At 43.0% G+C, this 12,997-nt stretch overlaps 1 protein-coding gene across 5 annotated transcripts in view; it reads left to right on the forward strand.

Moving 5' to 3' along the window:
* LOC132819871 (ras and Rab interactor 2-like) overlaps positions 1-12,997 on the forward strand; it is a 153,784-nt gene that overhangs the window by 33,154 nt on the left and 107,633 nt on the right. Inside the window, exon 1 of one of the 5 annotated variants that reach the window (XM_060831790.1) lies at positions 5,903-5,962. The exons of the other annotated variants lie outside the window; for them this stretch is intronic. The gene's annotated coding sequence lies outside the window, so the exon portion shown is untranslated. Of the gene's footprint in view, positions 1-5,902; positions 5,963-12,997 lie in introns of those variants that run through there. 5 annotated transcript variants of the gene reach the window in all.

Raw genomic sequence — 12,997 nt, forward strand, 5'->3', positions numbered from 1 at the left:
TTGGGCGACTAACTGTATGGAATTTGCACACATACTCACACACACACCCTCGCCCCCATGTCTGTGTACACACCCACCCCCATGTCTCTGTGGGTGCCTTGTGGTGTTCCAGTTTCCTCCCACAATCAAAAGATGTGCAAGTTAGGTGGATTAGCCATTATAAATGTGGGGTCATAGGGTGTGGGGGTGGGATGCTCTTTGGAGGGTCAATGTGGACTCAATGGGTTGAATGGCCTGCTTCCACACTGCAGGGACTCTAATAATGAAGAATGATGAAGAAAGGAGCAGACTGGTGGGCCCGTGCTGCTTTGTTTCATTATTGTGTTAAAATATGCAAGCGTTTTACTAAACTAATTTTAAAAAGATGCAAGGAACACAAGCATTTGGACTCAGCAAAATTTTGTTTCAATCATAATTTCCACTCCTGTTATTTCGGGAGTTCCGTTAGGTTCACATTTGGTCTTTCCTTCTCAACTTCTCCTTTTTTCAGCAGAGTCATGTTTTCAAGTCATTTCAGTTCCCTTGCAGTTATAGTTATTTTTATTAGCTTTTCCTTTGTATTTTATTTTGTGTATTTCCCTTTTAGAATGTAACAACTAGGAGCAGGAATAGGCCATCTGGCCCTTTGAGCTTGTTCTGCCATTCAATTGCCTATGATGGTCTTACAGATAATTAACAACTGTTCAGTAGTCATAGAAAGAAGGTGTCTTACAAACCTCTCTGAACAGATTTTTCTTCTAGTGATTACACTCCTTCAACTCACTTGGTAAAATTTCAGATACTATTTCAGGCACCCTGCAGATGCTGTGTCAGCAAAATGTATATGGTAGATGCTGGGTATTGTGTTAAAGTATTATCACTAATCTACTTGTGGAAATCTCCACATGTTCAAAGCACAAATGTTTCATATCCACGTGCTGAATGCATTGGATTATGCTCTTCATTTTTCAGCAAGGTGGTTTCAATAATGCATTATTGACATAATAGATGGAACTGGAAATGTGTTGCTGGAAAAGCACAGCAGGTCAGGCAGCATCTAAGGAACAGGAAATTCGACGTTTCGGGCATAAGCCCTTCATCAGGAAGGGCTTATGCCCGAAACGTTGAATTTCCTGTTCCTTAGATGCTGCCTGACCTGCTGTGCTTTTCCAGCAACACATTTTCAGCTCTGATCTCCAGCATCTGCAGACCTCGCTTTTTCCTCCATAATAGATGGAACTCCCTTGGCGTTAGTCACAACGAGCCTGTGGATATATGGTTTTGTGCTCAGAATCTTCAAACCTCTCCCACTCATGGCAGACCACAGCTAAGTGAGGATGATCTCCAAACTCAAAAGCTTGCTGTGTGACTGAAAAACCTTTTAGTTTTAATAAGAAATTATTCGTTTCTCAGATGTGTGTGTCACTGGCCGCCCAGCATTTATTGCCCATCCTTAGAGACGGTGGTGGTGAGCTGTCTCCTTGAACCGTGCAGTCCACCTGCTGTGGGTTGACCCACAGCGCCATTATGGAGGGAATTCTTCCATTTTGATCCAGCTACAGCGAAAGAATGGTGATATATTTCCAACTCAAGATAGTGAGTGGCTTGGAGGGGAATATTCCCATGTATCCTTCTCCTTCTAGATGGAAGTGGTCGTGGGTTTGGAAGGTGCTGTCCGCAGATCTTCGGTGAATAGTTTGGAATGTGATAATGCAGTGTTTCCCAAACCATTTCCGTTGTGACCCATTTTTCATGCCTCAGATTTAGAATGAGTCCCATTGAAATGTATGTTTGTGTGTGTCTACCTGTGTATGTGTGAGAGAGAAGGCCATATCAGCAGGGAAGAGCATAAACTCCCCTCCCCTTCTGTTCACCAACTAGTCCTATCTCAACTCCAATAGCCGATTTATATGCCACCTTTCCACTCATCCTCCTCTCTGCCTCCCTCTGTTCACCATCAGCCCCATCTCCTTCCTTCCTTCCTCCACTATGCTCTTGGTGCAGCTGGTTAAAGAAAGGGCAGGATAAACACGAGGCAGGAGTCAGGTCTCAGTCGGCAATTGATTGGTCCCACATCCTCCCGATTCAAACCAAGCGAGCGTTTTGAAGAAGCCAAACAGCTGTCTTGGATCTGACCTTCCGAGGTTGCGACCCTCAAATCTTTGGCTGGCTTGCAACCGGCAGTTGAGGAAGTCCTACCATAAAGGAAGCGACGAAAACAGAAATGGCTTGAAAAGCTCAGCTCTAAAAAAATCAGAGTTAATGCTTCAGGTCCACTGACTGCTCCTCAGAAATTTCCTCGGATTTTGCTGCCGGCTCTCTGTTTACAGCGCAGAAGATCATCGCCTCTTCATTTGGATCATGAGCACAACAAAGGTTTGTTACTTGAGTCCTGTGCTGTTGGTCTCTGCCAGAGGCACAGCTGAGCTTAGTCAGCAAGGGAGGTGTGCGTGCTGACAACTTCCCTTAGGCAAAATAAATTCTGATAATTGCGGCTTTTTACTTTGTGCAACATTCAATGAGTCAAAATGATGCACAATCAGAATAAGGAATGATTGTGCTGAGGGTGTATGTTCCTTTTCCTCACTCCTGATTTAAGGAAATCTTCAATCAAATCAACAAAACTTCCCCAAGAGGTCACTTTGTAAGTGAGCAAACATAACTGTCAGATGAGTAGCATCTCCTGAAGATGTGAAGGTATTGGTTGGATTTTCAATTCGTCAGAGCATTGTTTTTATGAGAGAGGACCTCCGTTATTGAAAGATTAATTTTAACCCTGCAGGTTGTGTAATTCAGCATTATATGTTTTTTCTTATTTTATGAAAGGTCAAGGGTAGATCAGAATGTCTTCTTGGAATGAGTTATGTGCATTAAGGTGTGTGTTTAAGACTGCTTTTGTTGAATGTGGACTGAGCTGCAGTGAGCCCATTGTCAATGTATTGTCAATTTTCTTTCTCAAAAGGAAGCTGCAAATGCTAAAAGTTCAGAACAAACATATAGTGGAGCCCATAAATTGTGGGGTTTGACGCTGACCACAGACAGGAAATTACACACTTGAAATTAAGCTGGTTAGGTTTCAATTCAAGTTTCCTTTAAAACTTCATTCATGTTATCACAAATGTGGGACATCAATAAACCAGTCCTGACTCCCCACATCTACATGGCACAAGTCAGAACTATGATGGAGCACTGACTCTTTTCCTTGACAAGTCCAGACACCATCCAGGACAAAAGAGTCCAATTGTTAGTAATCACTGCCTCCACCACTGATGCACTACAGTGTGTACCATATGAAAGAAATATTGGAGCAACTGTCTCCTTCAACAGCACATGATGTTTACCCACTCAGGACAAAAGCAGCAGATACATGGGAGCACAGACACCTATTTCTCAGTTGACTTTAGCCAACTCTATCTTTGTACCTTTGGTAATTCCTATTATGAATGTTTACGTGACAGTTTTCTTGCTCACAAATTGCGTGTAACATTCAATCTGTTCTGATCAATCTTCCTCAGAGTGCCCTTCACCCTGACATCATTTATTAATCACATCTCATTAGGAGATCCAGAATAGCCTGTTCTCTCATTTGTTCCACAGTGCATTTTTCTGTGAAATAGCCCCAAGTGCACTGTATGCACTTAAAACTCAAGGTTGCTTTTTCCGGTTTGTCCATGAAGATTTAAAATTGCAGTAATTTTACATACAAGTTACTGTTATTTCTTGATTTATACCCTGCCTGGCAGTTTGACAGCTGATAAACTACGCCCACCAGCAAATTATTTCTCTCACTGTTTCTTATAGAGTTATGTACCACCCTCTGCATGAAAAAGTTGCCCTTTAGGTCTCTTTCATATCTTGTTCCCCCTCACCCTAAACCTATGCCCTCTAGTTCTGGACTCCCCCACCCCAGGGAAAAGACTTTGTCTTTTTATTCTATCCATGCCCCACATGATTTTATAAACCTCTGTGAGGTCACCCCTCAGCTTCTGATGCTCCAGGGAAAACAGCCCCAGCCTATTCAGCCTCTCCCTCTAGCTCAAATCCTCCAACCTGGGCAACGTCCTTGCAAATCTTTTCTGAACCCTTTCAAGTTGCACAACATCTTTATGATAGGAAGGAGATCAGAATTGCACGCAATATTCCAACAGTGGCCTAACCAATGTCCTGTACAGCCACAACACGACCTCCTAAATCAAACTAATTCTACATTTTGATCTTCTGAGTGCAGATCCTTTCTCACTACTTTAATGATCTCAGTCTTTATTAGTTACTTCCCCTCTTTTGCTTTCCCTCTTACCTTTTCAAAATGTGAAATGCACTTGAATGTTCCGTTCCTGGACTGACTTTTGACCTGGGAGCATGGCCATTTTTTGCACAAGGCTTGACCTGGGCACATTGAATCTTGAAGCAACATAAAGGATGGTGGAATACTCCATTATAAATGAATTTTAGGTGTATCTCACTGATTATTTGAAATTCCCTGTTTTCTACTGGTCCAGCTGACTTCTGTCCAGAATTTGCTGATATTACTGATGCAAGTCAATACTCCAACCTCCTCTCCATCCCCACTCCTAAGAAGAATAGAAACGTAGATTCCCTACATTATGAAAGTAGGCCATTAGGCCCATCGGGACCACACCACCCCTCTGTAGAGTATCCCACCCAGACTCACCCCCCTACCCTATCCCGGTATCCCCTGCATTTCCCATGGCTAATCCACCCTAACCTGCACATCCCTAGTCACTATGAGCAATTTAGCGTAGTCAATCCACCCTAACCTGCACATCCCTAGTCACTATGAGCAATTTAGCATAGTCAATTCACCCTAACCTGCAGTCTTATTCCCACCACCTCCTCCTCCTCCCTGCCTCCACTCCAGTGAATCCAAAGAATTTCAGATCCTGACTGTGACCAATTCCACTAACAACCTGCAAGACATCACTGAGGTACATCTCCAAAAGCAGTGAAGCATCTGAAATAATCGAGTTTGGGGTCTAATTATCTTCTTTGTCAAAATAACAGTAAACGCTTTGGTGTTCGGCAATGCGCTTTATTTGTGACAATGCCTGTACTTTGTTCTGAGCAATTTCAAAGTTGCATCTTTATCTGAGGATATAAACTTGGGCCGCACGCTAAGTTTTTTTTTCCTCCCCCTGAAGATTCCCATGGGTCTGTGACAGGAAATTCAGAGTGCTGATGCAAAGGGTTGCAAAAGCCAGCACGAGGGAGAGGAGTTCTTATTTTGGGACTGGGAGTTCTATCTTTGATACAGGCAGTGCCACTGATAGCTGTTCGAACATGCCTCCACAGAACTGAGAAGCCACAATCTAGATACTGGTGCTGCATTCCAATGACCCACCCATCTGTCCCTTTTCAGTGAGAGATAGCGTGCAGTGTTAAGTAACCTGCAGAACAAGGGCAAAATACAAGGAAGTCTCGCTCATAAATTAAACTCTTGTTGTTACTTTGGTTTTCTCTCCTTTTGTTTAGTAAGTCTTTTTAACAGTGGCCAGCATTCCTCTGTGAGGTCATTGTTTCGCGTCTTACAGCAGTGTTCCCGGTTGCCTGTGTTGGTTTTGGATTACAGTTTGTATGGTGTCCAAAAGCCTCTCCAGAAAACGAAACTTTCTCAGGCTAAAATAGAGCTAGCGTCTCACAGGGGAGTTCTTGGCTGGCTTCTATTCTTTGAACAGCCTGCTTTCAAATCTCCCATGCCAGGACACTACACGAACCAGCGATCGGTTTGGAGGCAACTGATATTTCTGCAGGGGAACCTCCTCTTGCTGAAAAAGAAAAAAAAAACATCTTTAATGAATGACATTTGTATTATAAGGAAGAAAACCAAGAGCCCAAATGCTTCTTGCAGATGTTGTAAATCTGAAATTACAGATCTGGGAAAATGGCAGAAATGCTTGTACCACTCTGAAATTGTGGATTTGAAACGTACAACTTCTTACGACAATGCATTTTGCAGCAGATCGAGGTCATTTATTTTATTTTGTTACAAATATTGTGTGCATTGAACTGAAAGCCGTTAATTGTGTGTTGTTGAAACCAATTTAACCCCCTTTGACCTTTAAATGTTACTGTTTTTCTTCTACATGTGGACAATTTGGAGAGACTTCTCTCACTTGCTATCTCACTCTGTGTATCTAACCAAACAGCTGCCCCGTAATGCTGTCGTAACCTGTTTTTTTGCTTTTTCAGAGTATATGTCCCCTCTCCCAAACCTTGCCATCTTTCAATGCAATCTGAAGCCTTCCCCATGGCCCTTGTTATTTGATTTGCCAGGACACTGGTCCCTGCACAGTACAAACAAAGTCCCTCCCACTGAAACAGGTCCCAGCTACTCCAAGTTCTGCTGCCAATGCCTCACGAACTGAAATCCATTCCACCCTCACCAATCTCTGAGCCACATATTTCTTTACCCTGAGTCAGTTTGCCGATGGCTCAGGTAGTAATCCTGCAGTTATTGTCTTGGAGGACTTGATTTGTAATTGAGCTTCCAACTGTTCACCATCTTTCAGCAGGGCCCCCTTTCCAGGCTCATCAGTGTCGTTGGTACCAAGATGGATGATGACAACTGGATCCCTCCGCTTCCTCTCCAGCCCTGAGGAGATGTCCTGAACCCCTGCTCCAGGCACAAAACACAGCCTTTAGAACTTGCACTCACGGCTGCAGAGGACAGCATCCAACCCCTAATTATACTGTTCTGTGTCACAACTATGTTTTTAGTTCCTCCCCTGTACCACAGTACTGTGGTGAGTCCACTCATCTGCTCCGTAGTCCCCATTCTCCTTCACACAGCTTGCAAGAACCTCATAGCTGGGTGGCACGGTGGCTCAGTGGTTAGCACCAGGGACCCAGGTTCAATTCCCACCTTGGGTGACTGTCTGTGTGGAGTTTGCACATTCTCCCCGTGTCTGCATGGGTTTCCTCCCACAGTCCAAAGATGTGCTGGTCAGATGAATTGGCCATGTTAAATTGCCCATAACATTAGGTGGGTTAGTCAGGAATAAATATAGGGGGTACGGGAATGGGTCTGGGTGGGTTACTATTCAAATAGTCGGTGTGGACTTATTGGGCCGAAGGGCCTGTTTCCACACTGTAGGGCATCTAATCTAATCTAACCTAAATTGCAGGAATCAAGACTCCTTGAAATTTATCCCCGGGTCCCCCTGCCTGCCTCACCTGCTACATTTTTGTTTAAGAGGAATATGCCCAGCTTTCATTGCTGTGCACCACCTATTTGAGTTTCCTTCCAGTTTGAGAAGGAATAATCACTTGATGCTATTTCGAGATGTCTTGTTTTACATTCATCACTGAATCAAAAGGTTGAGTTCAAGTCTTGCAGGATAGACCTGATCTCAATCTACAGGCTGACTGTTGTGCAAGTCTTTGAGGGAGCACTGTATTGTTGAAGGAGTTATTTTTCAGATAATCAGTTAAGCCATCTGTCCTTTCTCATGCATGTAAAAGATTCTGTGGCACCACACATAAGAACTGAGGAATCCTTGTTTTGGCCAGTATCTATACCTCATTATCTCATCGTGGCTTCAAGTCTATGCTAATTGGCTGCTGCAATTGCTACATAGAATACACAGTGACTACACTTCAAAATTAGCTTTGATGGTTATAAATCTCTTTGCAATGTCCTGCCATCATGAGATGCATGTTATAACTTCAAAGTCCATATGCAGTAATGCAGGACATGTTTGTGTATGTCTCTGTCTCTATAATCTAAATGAGTTAAAAACTTTTTTTAAACCTACTGGTTTTTTATAATATGAGTGTATAAGCTTAGATTATAAAATTGCCATAGTCTTGCCAGACCAGACTGCCCCCTCATTAGGGAGACAACCGGTAGTGATTTAATCTGAAGGTCATCACACCTCAGGTGAGGAGAGAGGTTGAGAAGGAGAGCCCTTAATGGTGATCTTAACGAGTGTGGGAATTGAATGTTGGCATCATTCTGTATTGCAAATCAGCCATCCAAACTAACTGACTCTGCAAGTGTATATACTGTTACAACAGGCACATTTGAAACAGCATTTTACAGAACTTCAGCCCTTTTTTATTTTCATGGAAAGAGAGGTTTTGTTTTAAATCAAGAAAACTCATTTTAACATACTGGACCTAGTCCGTTGACATTGTTCATGTTGAAGTATAACATTATTACATGTTACAAACATGAATTGTATTGTAACGTCTCTCGGTGATACTGTGTTTGGGTGTCAGTCTGTAGTTTGTCAGGGATAAGGAAACAACCTGTGTTGATAAATTACCTTTTTTATGCTGTCCCAGACTGACTGAGGGATCGTTAAGTACTACCTCGAGTCTCGTTTGGGAAAGCAGCATCAGATTTGTTACAGTAAAGTCCCATAAAAACAGCAACCATCACCGGATTGAAGGATAAATATTAACCAGGATACCGTTTTTAAAAACTCCAGTGTTCTTCTTTAAGTAATGATATCGGATCTTTTATACTACCTTAGGAAGGCAAATGAGGCCTGAATTAATTGACAAATCATTCAAAAGACTGTGCTCCTACTTCAGTCTCTACTAAAGTTTTATATGTTATATATAAAGTGTGGATTATATATGCAAGTCTTAGAATAGAGGTCTGAACACATGATCTTCTGACTTGATGTTAAGACACAGAATCAAGACTGGCCTCTGCTAAGAATAAAAGGATATTATTAAATCAAGTGCATGTACTGTATCTCTGTCTCCCTGGATGACCAATTTGTATGAAATCAGGTTGGGGAGGTGATCAAGAGGTTCATGACAAAACTCAATTGGGTGATTAATGATGACGGTAACTGTAAACTGTAGGAGGATCAAGTGGGCTGAGCAGCGGCAAATGGAATTCAGTCCGGAAAGGTGCAAGGTAAGGAACTTGGGGAGGGGTAACAAGCCAAGAAATTACACTCTGTGTGACCTGAACCCTGGAAAGTACTGAAGATCAGAGGGAGCCTGATGTACGTATTCATAGATTCCTCAGGGTAGCTGAGAGGAGAATAAGGTGGTTGAGAAGACAAATGGGACAGTTATTATTATGCAGGGGTTAGAATACAAGAGTGGGGAGGTTATGCTGTAACTGTGTAGCATGCTGGTTAGGCCTGTAATGCTGGGGTACTACATGTAATTGTGGTCACCACATTATAAGACTTAAGATTTAGAATTTATTGTCATGTACACTCAAGTACAGGAGTACAGTGAAAAGTACATCATCTTGGATTCAAAAGATACCAGATATCAGTGATTGCACTAGAGAGGGGTGAGGAAGACATTTTCCAGCTGAAGGGTCTCCACTATGAGGAAAGATTGGATAGGATGGAGTTGCTTTCCTCGGAACAGCAGGAGTTGAAAAGGGACCTAATAGAGATGCATAAGATGGTGAGTGGCATACAGAGGTATGTTTTCCACTAATAGAAGGGTCAATGACCAGACAGTACAGGTAAGAGGTGCAGGTGAGTTGAGAATTTATTTACTCAGAGAGTGACGAGAGTCTGGAACTGACTGCTTAAAGGGGTGGATGAGTGAGAAACTCTTGTAACATTTAAACGGTAATTAAATGTTCACTTGTATTGCTGTAGTCTCCAAGATTCCAGGCCAGAAGCTGGAGAATGGGATTCGTGTGGTCAGGTCTTTGTTGACCGGTGTGGACCAAATGGCCTTCTGTCTAAATCTTTGAGGTTCTTTGAAGGAACCTCGATTATGTGAAGCTCATAGGCAGGGAGTATTTTGTTCGGTTAACCGAATGCCGGATAACATAGTTCAACCCAACATCGGGATCTTGCGATCGTGCCTGATAATCCAAAATTCAGATAATGGAATACCAGATAATAGAGGTTCCACTGTATTGTCGTTCTATCTGAGGTATTGGAGCCAGAGGTAGATTTTAGAAACCAGGTTTTTCACTCGATACAAACTGCACATTTTTTGATGTCGACATTGATATCTTAAATATTTACTTTTCCACAATTTCATGTTAAGACTGAATTGCTTAATTAAAAGAAAATGGCTTCAAGCACTTTTCAGCCACTGTTGTAATATCCAGAAAGTTACAGCCAATTTACTCAAAGCATGTGCCCTTTAGCTACAATTCTGTAATGATAGATATTGATCTGGACACTGACATAACTCTCTTGCTGTTCCACAAAATAGGGGAACTTTGACATCCGTTTGACATGATCTCATTTGTCCTCTCATTTGGGAAAAACAGCAACCCCTAGCAATGTGGCACTCCCTCAGTACTGTGCTGAACTATCAGCCTTGACTTCTGGGCATGCATTGCAGAATGGAGCTTGAACCCAGAATTGTGTGACTCCAAAGTGAAAGAGCTACCAATTGGAATGATACTTTTGCACTTGTGTTTGCAGACTCTGTCCAGTATAATCCATGATGAGGAGGTGTCGGTGTTGGACTGGAGTGGACAAAGTTTAAAAATCACACAACACCAACAAAAATCCAACAGTTTTATTTGGAAGCACTATCTTTTGGAGCGCTGCTCCTTCATCAGGTAGCTAGTGAGGCAGGATCATAGGACACAGAATTTGTAGCACAAGATCATAGTGTCATACAACTGACATGATATATTGAACCAACCTAGATTGCTATCAAGTCTCCCATCTTTTAGAATGGGTTGCAAGTTTTGATTCATTTATTTTAAAATCCCAGAACTTCTTTCAAGTCACATCCTGAGATAACTTAAGGTTTTATATTTTTAAAAATGACCTCTCAGCTCAGTCAATGCATTAAAGGTGTGAGGGAGTCTGTATGTGTTCCAACCTTGCATCAGACTGATTTTATTTCCAAAGTAGGAGTTTATAAAATGTCACATGGATCGACTGCCTGCAGATTGTGTGTGTTTTGAGCAAAATAGAATGTCTCTGCAAATTCACCCCATAGACTTATGTGTGTGTGCGTGCATGTGAGGGAGAGAGAGAGAGAGTGTATGCGCATGTGCATGTGAGTGTGACTGAATATAAGCCTGTGAGAGGGTGTTTGCGTGGGTGTGAGTGTGAGGAGTGTATGTGTGTGTACCATGCCCCGGGGCATCCTTGCCTGCAGTGTATGAGATAGACACTGTTGACCAAGTCACTTGAGTACCTGCTGTGTACATGGTGGGAGGTGTCCCCATGTGTAATGGTGGTATCCATGTCGATGCTCTGACACGTTTGTTTGTTATGGCAGGGTTGTATGATGTTGTGGTAGATGTTGTCCTGGAGGCTGGGCTGTTTGCCGCGAACATAGGTCTGTTTAAGATTTGGCAGTTGTTTAAAGGTGAGAAGTGGAGGTGTAGGGAAGGTCTTGGCGAGAAGCTCATCCTCATCGACAATGTGTTATGGGCCACAAAAAACATGGCATTCTCCGCTCTGAGGAAGTAATGGACAACGAAGGGTACCCTATTGGTAGTATCCCTATTGGTAGTCTGTCTCCTGAGGAGGTCATTACGGTTTCTCGCTGTGGCATGTTAGAACTGGCGATCGCTGAGTTGAGCATCGTATCCTGTTCTTATGAGGGTGTCCTTCTGCACCTTCAGGTGTCCGTCACGTGATCCTGTGTACGCGTTGTCCGTAGGGGATGGCTGGTATAATGTGTTTAGGGTGGAAGCTAGAGAAGTGTAGCATTGTAAGGTTCTCCATGGGTTTAAGTTACAGTGAAGTACTGAGGTGCCTGAACCTGATGGAGATGCATGTGCCCAAGAATGAGACCAGTACTAAACAGTAGTCCGTGGTGAACTTGGTGGGATGAAACTCATTGATATCACTGTGTGGATGTTTCAGTGACTCCTCGTCATGAGTTCAGAAGAAGAAAATGTCATCAGTATAGTGCAGGTTGGAGGTTCTGTGCAGCAAAGAGGTCTTGTTCGAACCTGTGCATGAAAATATAGCGTAATCCATGGCATTGATGATGATTAAGCCCACCAATGCCCCAGTATTTATAGGGAGGGCAGAAAGGGTACAGGGGAGAGAGAAAACCACTGGAGAATGTGCCAAGCCCAACAACAGAGGTTCTATTCCAATTTAAGGCTGGAAGTCAGTTTCTTTTTCTTCCTATTCCCACTCTTGGGATAATTGTCAGCTGGGGGTGGAGGTTAAAGGTCAGGATCTGTGGCTAGCTCTCTTAGCTGTCTCATCAGTGACCTTCTGTTAATCAGAACATCAGAAGTGGTGATGTTTGCTGCAGACCCCTTGGATATTGAACCAAGCTATGCACTATGTCCTGCAAAACCTAGGCAACATTCAGGCGTGGGATAATAAGTAGCAAGTAACACGATCACTCCACACAACTGGCAAGCAATGGGCATCTCCAACAAAAGAAAATCAAACCATTAAATGGTATACTTTTGAATGCCATGTGTCAGACAATGATCGTCGCCAACAAGAAAGAATCTGTTTAACTGGTCAGTGGCAGCCAGCTGTATCCATTGTTGAATGGATTTTTAACCAGTAACTGCATTGAACCTGCTGATGAAATAATGTGGCTACAGAAGCTGGGAATTGTGCAGAAGGTAACTTGCCTGCTCACTGCCTAGAGACCAGGCACATGTCAGCCAGGTGACGGAATCCTTCTTCTTGCCTGGAGGAGTGTAACTCCGAGAAAACGCTGGGAGCTTGACATTGTCCAACACAAAGCATCTTGCTTCAACTATACCTCTGTTTATTCACTCCTCCACTAGCGTAACGTGTACAGGCAACAGCTTTTCAAGGCCCCTTTGACTGCACTTCCCATCTCACAACACCTATCACCAAGGACAAAGGCTTTAGCACCACATGCAAGTTTCCCTTCAACTCAAACACCAGAAATACCCTGCCACTCCTCCTCCTACATCACTGAGACAAAATCCTGGAATTCCTTATTTCTGGGAGCTCTTTCACCACAGATACTGCACAAATATCTTCTGTCAGGGTTGTTGAGATGGTCAGTAAACACTGAGTGCCCATATCTTATGTACAAAAGAATACGCACTTTGGAATGGCTGCAGGTGCACATGCTGACATTTTGATGT

Source organism: Hemiscyllium ocellatum, chromosome 10 (assembly GCF_020745735.1).
Source record: "Hemiscyllium ocellatum isolate sHemOce1 chromosome 10, sHemOce1.pat.X.cur, whole genome shotgun sequence".
Classification (NCBI taxonomy): domain Eukaryota; kingdom Metazoa; phylum Chordata; class Chondrichthyes; order Orectolobiformes; family Hemiscylliidae; genus Hemiscyllium; species Hemiscyllium ocellatum.